Source organism: Perna viridis, chromosome 3, assembly GCF_037379345.1.
Source record: "Perna viridis isolate PV_CMFRI_1.1 ecotype Kerala chromosome 3, ASM3737934v1, whole genome shotgun sequence".
Classification (NCBI taxonomy): Eukaryota; Metazoa; Mollusca; class Bivalvia; order Mytilida; family Mytilidae; genus Perna; species Perna viridis.
In genome coordinates this window covers 60,066,261-60,081,178 of record NC_142447.1, presented here as the reverse complement: position 1 = coordinate 60,081,178, position 14,918 = coordinate 60,066,261, and positions in this window count along the sequence as shown.

Here is a 14,918-nt window from a genome sequence, read left to right as displayed (position 1 = left end):
ACTTTATCCACTGTCCATATTTCGGTCCGTCTCCAGGGTACAGTCCCATTTTTTTTTTCAATAATATGTCGACTTCTGTTTTTCTGTGTAGCACGAAAACAAAATGACTTCGAATTATACATACTACTCGAATTTTGGCTTCACTGATAGCACATGGTTTAAAGACCAAAAAATGCATATCAGGTTCCGACTATTGATAGACAGAACACGCATGTAAGGCATTATAGTTTAGGAATACCTCTTGGGACTAACCAATGTCAGCAATTATTTATGTATGTTAGATCTGTGATAGTCGACTGAATGAGTTCTGAAGCAATTTAATGTTTATTATTCATTTAATATTTATAAGTCACACAAGAACATTTTTCTCAGTGTTTGACACGAGTAAGGGTTGGGGAAACTGACCATGGTTTTGGTTAGAGGTTTGGTGCCATTTGTAGGTCAAAATTACTAAAGAATACGACAGTACGAACTAGCGAAACGATTCTCACTTTCTAAATAGCTCAAAATTTATTTTCAATGTTAAAATTCAAAACAAATTAGCCATATAAAACTGGCAATTATTTGTTTTTACGGAATGAAAATATGATTTGCAAGGTACATAGTGACACTACAAACATGAACACATTTCTGCATCGAATGGATGATAAGACAGCCAATCAGAGAACGGGACAAATTGATTACAGGTATGAAATATGAATGGAATTTTCTAGAACAAATACAAGTTATTTGAGGATTTCTCAAATAAAAGAGTCGATAAAAACCGGTAGAATAACACACAGTTAAATATAATCATTATTATTCAGTTTAAGTTCCCCAATAGGAACAGAAAAGCGGCCGGACATTTTGAACACTGAAAACAACTCAAATGCTTTAATTTCAATAAAACGTTAGTTTGAATTGCAAGAAAACCCAAGATAGCTCTTGTTGGGTTGATTTATGTCCTGTACGAAATTTTTAACACGCCCAGTGTATTTTGGTAGTGAATTACGTTACTTCTGGACACCAATGTTGAATAACAATAAAAGTCTCATCATACAATTATTCAAAACTGCGCTTCAAATGATATCATTCGATAGATAAACAATATATTCACAACACGAAACAAATATTTGTTCAAAAATTATTATCTTTTTTAAGATACTATATATTTTATAACATCTAATAACAAAAATAATAAGACAAAATGAAATTGAAAACAAGCTATCTTTATTATTCTTTGGAAACATAATTAACAAAAGATGAAGGCCAATTTAGCAACCTATTTACATTCATACATCTTATAGGTGATACAAATGTACATAGAAAACAATTGTGCATTCAAATCCAATTGGAATGTTCATAATTAGCTTAACGGGAATGACCGACTCTGTAACGTAATTCACTTATAACAGTGTGATATATATAATTCATGGCTTTCTCATGCATCAATTGGAACACATAACAAAATTGGAAGGTCAAACACGAAAAGCAACTAATTGCAATATTTTGGCAAGCAACATTAAAAAAAAAAATCATATCTGTTAAGTTTGTCATTTTTATACACCCCACATGAAGACATATCGAAGTCTTTAATGGCATGTAATGAAATGATAATGGTACAATTGGTTCGATCAATTGTTTAACATATTATAACAAATAGTTCTGGTATACTTTCAAAACATAAGATGTTTGATCAACGAGTAATCTTGTACCAGAAATTATTATAATTTCAAAATTAAAATATAACGTAATTCACAGAAACAACTTTTCGCTGATATTGTAACGTCACTTGAGAGAGTAATCAAGAGAACCAGGATTCTAACTGAAATCAAAAGAATTTAATCCAGGAACATAGACCAGACACGGAAAACAGACAAACCTAACAAAGAACATAAAGTAACTAAGATAATACATGCAAAGTTACAAGAGTAAATGAGTAACTCGGACTCCACTAAAAACTGGGAGCATGGACCAGGTGCACCGGTAGGGTAAGGTCCTCTGCTTTTCTAGAAACATTCACCGAGTTGCTCATAGAAAGTAGAGTCCGGGTAGACGAAAGAGGAAAGGAAAACTTTGATACGTTGAACAAATCATTTTTCATGGTGAAGATGGATACACCATAACGATCCACGAGTTCATGATGACGACCATAAAACTTCTGTACTGATGACTTTATTCGTGTAGCAACATAACCCCATTCCATAAGCCTAATTGTAAGAAGTCTGGCGCGATACAAGACGTCTACGTAGTTACTGAAGCTCTGGCATAACGTACGAGTTGTGATATGAAAACTAAATACGCAGGCTGAAGGAATGTTGCCAGAGATGAATGGAAAGTTGACAATTTTGAATGAAAAATCATCACGTTTGTCGTAAAGTTTGATCAATAGTTTCCATTTACCATCGATCTCTACGTGTAGGTCAAGATATGAGGCTGATTTCACGGTGTCTGTGGTATCCTTTATCTTAAGTTCTTTTGGGTAGATGCGATGTATCAAACCCCCGAAACTAGGAATGTTTAAAGATAATATGCCATCTATATCGCTGAGAAATTGAAAGTGATCGTTGGTATATGCTTAAAGGTGCAATATCAAATATTTTATTGTAGTAACTAACCCCTTGACTACCCTGTCGGGTCTCGCACGGACGGCCCTATTTGTTGGGCTTTAAATAATTTTGTTTATTGTAGTTATGCTTGAGTTCAATATATATTCCTTGTTTTCAAGTGATCTGAATAAATAAAAACAAAAAATAATTTATCTATATCAGTTCACAAAGAAGCACTTATCTTCTTGTGATTACTTAAATTCTTGCAATGATTAAATTGTTTTTGAATGGCTTTTGTTCTTCGAAAGTTATTCCTGTCTTTGTTGTCATGTAAAACCATTCTCTGTAATAAAAACACACAGTTTATGAACCGGCGAATTACAATGTTGTGAATTACGTTATACCGTAATATATACCAATGCTTAATTTATATATCATACATAGCAATATAATATTGTCATAACATCTTACCAGTACATGTATTCTCCGTTTCTAAATTAAATTAAGCTGAAGACGAATCAATGATATCTAAATAATTGCACTTAACAGAAATTAAGGACCCTGACGACTAGAGGGAATGTATGGCAAGCCAAAGTGGACAAAAATCAATATTTTGTAATATTAGAAAATGAATTTTTAATATTACAAAATCATTTTTTTAATATTAGAAAAGATTTTTTAATATTAGAAATTCATTTTGTAATATTAAAAATGAATTTTCTAATATTACAAATTCCTGATTTAGTAATATTATAAAATATCACACATTTTGTAATATTACAAATTTAATTTGTAATATTAGAAAATGAATGTGTAATATTAGAAAATCACTTCGAAATATTGCAAAATCAGTCATATTTTTTAATATTACAAAATGATTTTCTAATATTAAAAAATCATAATTGAATACGACAAATCCATTTTCTTATATTAGAAAATCAATTTCTGATATTAAAAAGTCGTTTTTTAATATTAGAAATTCAATAGATTTTTTAATATTAAATAAGTGTTTTGTGATATTAGAAATCTATTTTGTAATATTAGAAAATGAATTTGTAATATTGAAAAATCATTTTTTAATATTAAAAACACTTATTTTTAATATTACAAAATCATTTTTTTAATATCAGAAAATATTTTTTAATATTAGAAATTCATTTTGTAATACTAAAAATTCATTTTCTAATATTACAATTTCCTGATTTAGTAATATTACAAAACTTCGCACATTTTGTAATGTTACAAATTGAATTTGTAATATTAGAAAATGAAATTGTAATATTAGAAAATCACTTTGCAATATTGTAAAATCAGTCACATTTCTAATATTAAAAAATCGTAATTGAATACAACAAACCCATTTTCCAATATTAGAAAATCAATTTCCAATATTAGAATATCGTTTTTTAATATTAGAAATTCGATTGAATTTTTTATATTAAAAAGTGATTTTTTAATATTAAAAAAGTGTTTTGTGATATAAGAAATCTAATTTGTAATATTAGAAAATGAATTTGTAACATTATAAAATCATTTTTTAATATTAGAAAATACTCATTTTTCTCCATTTTGGCTTGCCATAGGAATACAGCAGGAACGCCTAAATACAATTGTTCCCGCGTCACAACTTCCTTTCTAAAGATGCCCGTATGATAGGCGATGTCATTGATAATGATTTATAGTTGAATTGTTCAGAGAACAGTGTTTTTATCCGTTTAAAAGAAATTACCGTAACGTAAGTCATCGACCTGTACTTTACCATGAATGTGAAAAAAATATATAGCATCTGAAAAATCTGTTTAAGAGTCATTTATGACTGACATTGGTGTGTGTATAATTAAGAATATAATGGTAAGCCAAAGTGGAAAATTACAAATTCATTTTCTAATATTACAAATTAGATTTCTTATATTATAAAACAATTTTTTTTAATATTAAAAAAAATCATTTTTTAATATTAAAAAATTCAATTGAATTTCTAATATCATCCTCCCAAGTTAGGGTTTTGAGTCCACTCTCGCTCCCTGAGAGTGGACTCAAAACCCTGACTTGGGAGAATGCAATCTGACATAACCCTGATATTAATTTGAACCCAAAAATATCAGGAAATAGCTTTTTGTCTTTGAAAATAGCTTGTGACTAGGAAAATTGGCTTTGGCGCACTTAAACTGTGTTTTTACTAGAACACAGTTAAAACATAGCCAGTATACTAGAAAACAGTATACCATAACTAGTATACTAGAACACAGTTAAAATATAGCCAGTAGACTATCGTACAGGAGATTATCGTACAGGAGACTATTACACAGGAAAATTTAATAGTATTCTATTATACACGCAAACGTTACCAGTCAATTACTACACAGGAAAACGTTACCAGTCAATTACTACACAGGAAAACTTACACAGTAGAGCATTACACAGGAAAACTTAGACAGTAGAGCATTACACAGGAAAACTTAGACAGTAGAGCATTACACAGGAAAACTTAAATAGTAGAGCACTACACAGGAAAACTTAGACAGTAGAGCATTACACAGGAAAACTTAGACAGTAGAGCACTACACAGGAAAACTTAGACAGTAGAGCATTACACAGGAAAACTTAGACAGTAGAGCATTACACAGGAAAACTTAAACAGTAGAGCACTACACAGGAAAACTTAGACAGTAGAGCATTACACAGGAAAACTTACACAGTAGAGCACTACACAGGAAAACTTAGACAGTAAAGCACTACACAGGAAAACTTAGACAGTAGAGCACTACACAGGAAAACTTAAACAGTAGAGCATTACATAGGAAAACTTAGACAGTAGAGCACTACACAGGAAAACTTAGACAGTAGAGCATTACACAGGAAAACTTAGACAGTATAGTATTACACAGGAAAACTTAAACAGTAGAGCACTACACAGGAAAACTTAGACAGTAGAGCACTACACAGGAAAACTTAGACAGTAGAGCATTACATAGGAAAACTTAAACAGTAGAGCATTACACAGGAAAACTTAGACAGTAGAGCACTACACAGGAAAACTTAAACAGTAGAGCACTACACAGGAAAACGTAAACAGTAAAGCATTACACAGAAAAACTTAAACAGTAGAGCACTACACAGGAAAACTTAAACAGTAGAGCATTACACAGGAAAACTTAGACAGTAGAGCACTACACAGGAAAACTTAAACAGTAGAGCATTACACAGGAAAACTTAAACAGTAGAGCACTACACAGGAAAACTTAAACAGTAGAGCACTACACAGGAAAACTTAGACAGTAGAGCATTACACAGGAAAACTTAGACAGTAGAGCACTACACAAGAAAACTTAAATAGTAGAGCGTTACATAGGAAAACTTAGACAGTAGAGCATTACACAGGAAAACTTAAACAGTAGAGCACTACACAGGAAAACTTAAACAGTAGAGCACTACACAAGAAAACTTAAATAGTAGAGCATTACATAGGAAAACCTAAATAGTAGAGCATTACACAGGAAAACTTAAACAGTAGAGCAATACACCGGAAAACTTAAACAGTAGAGCATTACACAGGGAAACTTAAACAGTAGAGCATTACACAGGAAAACGTACACAGTAGAGCATTACACAGGAAAACTTAAACGATATTTTAAATATTCAAGTCGTGTTCAAAGCGAACCTTTTGGGTATTAATACGCTTTCCAAAAATCCAAAATATCTGTTAAAAAAAACAGTTAAAACTATTTTCAAATTGTTAATTATGGAAAAGATGAGATATGTTTCAAATCAGTTAAATAAATAGGGTTAATGTATACAGTTGATTATTTTAACCATGAATAGCAGAACCCAAGCACAATTCGATACAAATAATGATGTTTGAAAATTAATGCTCATTTTCTCGTTGATAAAGTTCTTAAAATTCCAGAGAAATATTATCGGTTCACTGGCTGTGACCCTCTCAAAAGCGATAAACAGCGGAAGTCAGAACTAGTAAGTAAAACAACACTACGCTGAAAATTGATTCTACTTTATCTTTTATTCACACGCTGTAACCCGCGTCTGACTTCTAAATCAAAGTATCTAGCAAAATCATATGAGGGTGTCAACAGGGTAACTTATAAACAGTTGTCATACCAACAAGGGAACAAGTCAATTATAAATGAATCTATAATTATGATGGTTATAGCTTGTAGGAGCCAGTAGTGTACCAGGGGTAAACTGCTGAGGGTTTGGGTGCTATCATGGTCCTTTGTAACAACTGGAATGGCAGTTCTTGCAGATGTGGCTCCTGCAGATCTCAATGAGTGCAGTATGCTATATCATATACATGTATGTATGTTTTGCTTTGATAGTACATGAATTATAATTAGTTACTAGTGCTTTTATAGTGCTTCATATTATTTCGTTTTAATAGCGCATGGATTATAATTGGTTGCTAGTGCTTTTAATGCAGCATGCTAGTTCTGCTTTGTCTTTGCTTTGCCATATTTAAGTATTTATTACTTGTGTATGTGCTGTTAATGTATGTTGTTGATTTTACTGTTGTAATGTCGGATAAAAGCTCTACAGAGCTTATGTTTTGTATGTTTATATGTACCGACTTTAAATAAAGTGTCTTAGTCTTAGAGTGTCAATGAGTTGGGTGCTACGGTATCAGAATACTTTGTTAACTGTCGATTTATCATGGTCCTTTGTAAACTACCGATGATTAGTTGGGTCCTATGGTATCAGAATGATTTGTTGACTGTCGATGGATTGCATGGGAACCATCAAGGTCCATTGTGTACTACCGATTAGTTGAGTATACTTTATAAACTGACGATGGGTTGATGCTATCAGGTACTTTAAAAAAAAAAACTGCCGTTAGGTTGGGTCCTATCAGGGTATCTTGTAAACTGCCGATGAGGGGCTATCAGGGAATTTTGTGACTAGGTAATTTTTAACGTATGCTTTTTACATGCGATGGTGATTTGTGATCAGACAAGATATATTTTACCGTGAAATAACTGTCACCAATATCTTTATCACAATGGACTAATTGTTATTAAAATTTGTACCTACTAGCATGGAATAATTTGTTATCAAAACCTCTATTATCATGGAATAATTTCCTTGGAAAAATTTGTTATCAAAATCTCTTATATAACGTAATAATTGTCATCAAAATCTAGCATCATGGAATACTCTATTACAATGGAATAACTAATATGTTATCTACTACCATGGAATAATTTGTTTAAAAAATGGTTCGTATATTTTTCACACAGAAAATTAATATTTGTTCCAGTATACAGCAGCTTCAATTATGTACAACCAAAAAGCATGTCAGTCAGGCATATTAAGTTATCATCTGCCTGAACAAAATAAAAGCAGAAATGTCAACAAGTTATATTGTGCAGCATTTCGTTACGTAATAGATTCTAGATCTTCCAGATGTGTTAAATATCTGGCGACGGTGCTTCTGTTATTTGATGACAGTAACACGTCCTGTGTGTACTGAGAAGATCGGCTATAAAAATAGATATCATCTACTCGTCATAACAATATTAAGATTATTCTCTGTGGAGAAATTTAAAAAATCTGAAAGTGAAAACGTGTAAAAAGAAATGACAATAAAATAGATAAATGTGTGTGCAATATGTGTAGACGTACATGTTCGAAAAGAAAAAAGGAAACGGGGACTGCATAGACGTACGAAAAAAAGAAAAAGGGGTTAAGGAAACAAACTATACTACCAGTCTGTAAAAAAAAACAGCCAAAGACAGTTAATCCCCATTCGACTGGTCCTTGAATCCGCGAAACGATAAATACAGTGGTTCATCGACACTACACCGTAAACTTCCATAAAATATCGACACTACACCGTAAATAAAAAAATACAAATCTTACTAGATGAATACAAGATTAGACATTCTTGACTTTGGAATGGCTGAAAAAATGCGACAGAGTTATATACTATTTTGATGGGACCCGACGCCTACATCTAGCAAATACAGACAACAAAATATATAAAACACACAAAAATCTCAATTCAAAAGTGGTCTAGGTCCAATATAAAACAGGGAACATGTTGTATATATAAAGCTATGAATACTTTTCTATAAGAAGCAAACATTTGATAGTTTTGTCCATTTTCAAACATTATTTGAAGTTTATGATTTCTTTCTTTTGGGATTTGAAAGTCCCCTAAGCTTCGGACTTTACTAAATAAGTTGCAGGAAACATGTTTTAATTTTCATTTTTATTATTTTTATTTCAAAGATAACCACGACAAAGACATATAACTGAAGTATTCAAATTCAAATACTTTTATTTGATAATCAAAACGCCCATTGCTGAGCAGTATGTAACCCAAAACCACCTCTTAAAGAGCCTCATTTACTGGGTGCAGCACATTGGCGCGGAATTACTACCACCTGTTTCTAGGATATTCATTCATAAAGTTCACTGAAAATTAACACATTATATAATCGTAAACCAATTAGTAGTGGTGGTGATTTCAAAGAAAAATCATTTATCTTAAAACAATAAAAATAGATTTATAAGCTTCATACGTTGAAAATAAATACATGCATATTCGATGTCTAACAAATGTGATATCTATTCAATAATGTAGAGTATTCCAAGATTTCTTCCGCATTGAAGGCGCCATCGAAGATAAATCAATGGAAAGTTGCAGCGGAACTGTAAATTAAACAGTTTTACATGGACATACTTTACATGTTCTTTTGTATTCCATTTCAAGTCTATTCATCTCAGATTTAGCAATCGATGCCTTTAAACTGACTTTATAATTTTAAGATCAATAGACTTAGCAAGAGACCCTATTTTCAATTTCGACATGTTTTGTTTTTTTTTACACTCTTTATTTGTCAGTTTTGGTAATGTAACGTTCCGACACTTTGTAATTGTTCTAGTGCCGATTTCGTAACGATCTTATAAGGGGACTTTCACGTGGAGTGTTATAATTTGATACCACACCCCCCTGAATATGGAACGTCTTTAGAAAAGACTGCTAAATGTTTTGTGCACTTATTATCAAATTGTTCACACCATAATCACCTTCTGTTACTATAAGGTGGAATATTTACTTAAGCTCTACTTGTGAGAAAGCAACACATTTTCAGACCCACTCCCATGTCGCCTAACAGGTCAGTCTGGCCAAGATAATTCCTTCAATATATATAGCTTCACCCTCGAAGTACAGTGTACAAATGTGATACTTTTGTCTGTTCATATTCTCATGTTATGTAGAAGATGTTCCATGACTGGGTTAGACACCAAGAAAGCCTGTTCCACGATTTGGATAGACACTAGGAAACTAAGATACATATAGCAAAATGTGTTCCATATCTGTCTCTGTTCTTTGACTGTGTTTTTGATATTCATTAGGAGAGTCTTTCACATGTCTGTGTCTGTATCATGACTGTCTGTTCCATGACTGGAGTGTGTAGACACCAGAAAAGTCTGTTCCATAACTGGAGTGTGTAGACACCAGAAAAGTCTGTTCCATGACTGGTATACACCAGGAAAACCCTTTCCATGTCTAGACATTTGCCTTGAAGGATTTTTCTCTTTATAGTATTGGCGACATCTTTGATCAGTTTTAGAACAGTAAAGAGTCACATTCAGCAGTAATAACAGTGACTCGTTTATTTACCTTCTGCGTTATTAGCTGCCGGCATCCTAATATACAGTTTCACAGCAATTTCGAATGTAGTTTCATGACATATCCTGCCAACTTAAGTCAACAATGGCTGATTTTTCCTAAGATATTTGGAAAAGAAAAATAATAGTAATTGCAGGCCTGTATACGCTCAATAGATGTTGCCATAAAGATGTTTGGAAGAAAATAAGTTTACATGGTCTTCACATTAAACCTCAAATTTGATTATCTCCCTTTGCAGGCATCGGACAATGCCTTCCTGCAGATATACATACTATCCCTGACCTGACCGTCCTATAAAATGTCATCAAAGTCCATAAAACTGTTTAGGAGGAGTTGAGCGTCCAAAGTCATCACACTAACCCGTAAGTACGATTATCCTTTTTGCAGGCATATGATTACAGTTATTTTTCTTCATGCACATCTACATATAATGCCTTATTTCAAAATCCATTGAACAGTTCAGGAATAAGTGCAACTAAAGGAAATGTGGACGGACGAACGGACAGACAGACGGATGTAAGGAGTTCTATATATCTTTAAAGTTTTGTTTGCGGGAGGTGGTATAATGCTATTAAGACGGTATCCATTTAAATATGTTTATACGTATTACCTCGATCGTGTAGTACTTGCAGCTTCTTGTTGCCAATAGAGCGTGATGAGGTGGCAGACAAATTAGACACATCTACTTCCAGCAGTGGCGGGAAATCAAATCACTAAGGTGTTTGTTTTAATCAGCAGGTGTGCGTATAATTATTTGATTACAAACTCTAGACAGAACCACGTTGGAAGATGACTGATGACGCCTCATTATTGTCTTTTTCCACCTGACTGACGGAGTAGAAACATTGGAATCATCTGCTCTGATGTCAATTTGTTCTGGTTTTGTTTAATCAAGAATCTGACAGAAATTCGAAACCTCCTGATGATAAATGACGATAAGACAAGGTTTCATGGAATACCAATTAACTTTTACCCAAAACTTGTAAAATGTATCTAGATCGGAGACTACTATGAGAACAAATATAACGTACATAAGTCTTTTAGAAACTAAAGTCGCATGGCTTAAAATTATAAGTAGGTCAAACTTAATGGTACTTTAGAGAAATACAATTGTTTACCGGGGTCAGAAATGTCGGAGAGATGCCAGAACCAATTAATGGCCCATCAATTGTCACTAATCTACAGGCATGTTGTAGATTAAAAGGCGCTGAAATCTTAACTTAATTACACAACAAATTATCTTTTCTGACATGTAGTTACACCTGATACAAATCGTTCAGTGTGCTGTAGTTTGATTTAATCATTTATCGTGTTTATTAGTTATTTTTTACGAACATATTCGGCATCAAAATCATTTATAAGGATCGATGTGAGGAGAGCATCTTTTTAGCTATAAAAACAATTAACAAACAAAAGAACATAAGTATTGTGATACAACCATAGACCGAACTGTGAATGACTAACAATGTAAAATGCCATGGACATGTGTCCACTTACTTCGTGTGTTCCCATGACGATGAAACGAAGTCTGCAGTGATATGGAATCAATTTAAGCACACTCTCGTGTACAACTTCCAGGTCCCATTAATAATTCTTTTGTTTCCTTTGTAATTTATCAGATCAATTTTCTTTATGTCTTGATTTTTGTATCTTCATTTTAATTAGTAATTGGAGAATTAAGAAGTTGGCACAGTTAATTTTACTTCGACATGCAAATTAGTAGAATGTTGTCTTTCTTGCTTAAATTAATTCGTGATGTCTCGTCATTTGTGTACTGCGTCACTAAGTCATCGACTTAAGTTCGTGTTGACAACATTGTCCCCAGCATGGACTTGAAAGTGCTGACTCACTGTCTGATAAAACATGTTACAATAAGCTTTGTTTTCAGAGACGTTTACATCAAAGCTGTAGCAGAGGAGGAGAACTACCATCAATTCCATCGAAAATCTCCCATTTAGTTTAAACCTCTTAAATCACCGCTTTATGTGTTCCTCAAAGATGTTTTATGAGTCACTCTTAATTGACAAAATACCAATAATTTTCATTATTTTAGCATCATGAGATCACACCAATTACTCAATGTTTATCGATTTACGCTCTAGGTTCGTCGGAATTTTATTAAAACAGACTTTCTAATCAACTATTTCACCATAATCACTAGGTGAAAAACACAAGGCAATGAAAAGGAAGAAAACATTCAATTAATTTGTTTCTGCAAATACAGCTTTTTTTATCCAATTGTTAGAAGGTGACACAGTACAGTGGTTTAAAAATTACGTACTACGAATCTATATAGTTTTTGAAAGGTAAACTGAAATTGACACTCGGAAGTGACATGGACATCTAATTGGTTCAGAAAGACAACTTATAAATATCATATATACCATAGACATCATACACAGTAAGTTAATTCTACCATAGACATCATACACACTAAGTCAATTATACCACAGACAACATACACACAAAGCAAATTCTACCACAGATAACATACATACTTAGTCGTACACATCAAATCAATTTTACCATAGACATCATACACTAAGTCGACACTATCATATATTACACTAAGTCAATTCTACCATAGACATCATGCACACTAAGTCAATTATACAATAGACGTCATACACACTAAGTCAATTCTACCATAGACATCATACACACTAAGTCAATTATACCACAGACATCATACACACTAAGTCAATTCTATCATAGACATCATACACACCAAGAAATTCTACCATAGACATCATGCACACTAAGTCAATTATACCACAGACATCATACACACTAAGTCAATTCTATCATAGACATCATACACACCAAGAAATTCTACCATAGACGTCATACACACTAAGTCAGTTCTACCATAGACATCATACACACTAAGTCAATTCTACCATAGACGTCATACACACTAAGTCAATTATACCACAGACATCATACACACTAAGTCAATTATACCACAGACATCATACACACTAAGTCAATTCTACCATAGACATCATGCACACTAAGTCAATTATACAATAGACGTCATACACACTAAGTCAATTCTACCATAGACATCATACACACTAAGTCAATTATACCACAGACATCATACACACTAAGTCAATTCTATCATAGACATCATACACACCAAGAAATTCCACCATAGACATCATGCACACTAAGTCAATTATACCACAGACATCATACACACTAAGTCAATTATACCACAGACATCATACACACCAAGAAATTCTACCATAGACATCATGCACACTAAGTCAATTCTACCATAGACGTCATACACGCTAAGTCAATTCTACCATAGACGTCATACACGCTAAGTCAATTCTATCATAGACATCATACAAACTAAAGCAATTATACCACAGACATCATACATACCAAGAAATTCTACCATAGACATCATGTACAGTAAGTCAATTCTAAAACAGACAACATACATACTGAGCCAGTCATACACATCAGTTCAATTTTATCATAGACATTATACACATTAAGTCAATTCTATCATAGACAAGATACATACTAAGTCAGTCATATACATCAAGTCAATTTTACCATAGACATCATCTACACTTAGTCAATTCTACCATAGACAAAATACATACTAAGTCAGTCATACACATCAAGTCAATTCTACCATAGACATCATACACACTTAGGAAATTCCACCATAGACAGCATACATACTTAGTCAGTAATACACATCAAATCAATTTTACCATAGATATCATACACACTAAGTCGACTCTACCATAAACATCATACACACTAAGTCAATTCTACCATAGACAATATATCAAGTCAGTTCTACCATCATCCATTGATATCGTAACATAAATAGACAACATCAGCAAGTCAATTCCACGACAGACATCACTTATATGTATGTCGTAACATAAGCAGGCAACTTCAGCAAGCCTATTCCACCGCAGATATCATCCATTAGCAGGAGATGATATCAAATATCGTAACATTACCATGTTGACTCCATATATAAATCGTGACATAAACAAGTCAATTCTGCAATAAACAACATTCGTAAGTCAATCACAAGCTTGGGCCGTAACAATGATTACTATTACTGGAAGTTTCAAATAGCCTTGGTCGTAACATTGACTAAAAGTCTTATTGAATACAAACATACGAAGGTAACAAACCGACTTTGACGCGACATTTATATTAAAAAACACGGAGGGTTACATTTCCACTTCTACGTAATATTAGCTACAAACATACGGAGGTAACAAAACGACTTTGACGCGACATTTATATTAAAACACACGGAGGGTTACAATTCCACTTCTACGTAATATTGGCTCCAAACATACGACTTTGGCGCGAGACTTACTAGAACACACGGAGGGCTACAATTCCACTTCTACGTAATATTGGCTACAAACATACGAAGGTAACAAACCGACTCGGACGCGATACTTACTAAACACACTTACTAAAACAAATCCACTTCTACGTAATATTGGCAACAACAAATTGACTTGGACACGACACTTACTAAAACACACAGAGGAAAACAAACCCACTTCTACGTAATACTGGCTACAAACATACGAATGTTACAAATTGACTTGGACACGACCCTTTCTAAAAGACACAGGGGACAACAAACCCACTTCTACGTAATTTTGGGCTACAGACACAAGAAGGTAACAAACCGACTTGGACGCAAGACGTACCAAAACACGCGGCGCCGGAGGGCTACA